Below are 1,017 nucleotides of genomic sequence, written 5' to 3'. Positions count from 1 at the left end.
TGTCTTCTGTACTAGGACCGGGAGGGAATATCCCTTTGGTCAATCAAACGTGAGGATGTTCAGATGCTAATGGAATCCTTGGTCAGCTTCTTTAATGGGGGGTTTAAAAAGTAACTTGCAGTGTTCCCTGGAGAGCAATTAAGAGAGCATACTGATCGCTGTCCATCCAGGACCCTCTACATTGTCCTCCCCCCATGCCATTAGTTGCCATTGCAAATGCAAGTAGAAGCGAGGAGGAAAAAGCAAAAAATCCGAGATCCAGCCTGGCAACCGAGCAAGCCAGAAGGTGTCTGTAGGAAGAAGGATCTAGGCTGACCACTCATCCGATCCAAGCCAATGACATAAGAGAGCAGACAGGTCCAGATCGCGGCCAGGAGCCCCCCATATGAATGGATGGAATAGGAGGACAGGACCAGCCCCAGCTGCAGGAAATGCAAATGAAGCTTAAACCTGGCAGGGAGGGATTGCAGCATATATTAATATTCTTGTCATTTTTTTGTGGCGGAATCCAAGGGCTGCACTCCAAAAATGAGAGAGAGAGAGAGATCTGCTGATCCCAAACGTGAGGGGGGAGATGGCTCTTCTGCACCTGGAGTCACTGTCCCCGGGACCTGTGTATGTGTGTCTGTGTGTGTGTGTCAGTGTATGTGTATGTGTGCAGGCAGGAGCAGGAAGCAGAGACAGGGCTGTGTGTGGTCACGTTGGGCTCTACGTGTAGAGAAGCTGGAGCTTGGTAGCCGCAGCCAGGCGACGTCAAAGCTGCGTGTCTCCCCCCCATCTCTACACCCCCCACTCCCACCTCCCTTCCTCCTCTCCCTGCCTCCCTCCCTCCTTGCTTCTCCCAGCACAGCTCATCTGTATGGGGAGCACAGAGGATGAACAGAGAGAGAGGGAGGCACAGAGCAAGCACGGGGTACCATGGGCAGCAAAGGGGGGTACACCAGGCTCAGATAAAGGGTGCGGTGAAAAGGGGGGGGGGGATGCTGGTGATGACATCTCATGCCACCCACAGCAGAA

The sequence above is a fragment of the Nanorana parkeri genome, unplaced genomic scaffold (assembly GCF_000935625.1).
Source record: "Nanorana parkeri isolate BGI_ZX_2015 unplaced genomic scaffold, ASM93562v1 scaffold670, whole genome shotgun sequence".
NCBI lineage: Eukaryota > Metazoa > Chordata > Amphibia > Anura > Dicroglossidae > Nanorana > Nanorana parkeri.
The sequence above is the reverse complement of the archived record's forward strand: the minus strand, read 5'-3'. Positions refer to the sequence as shown.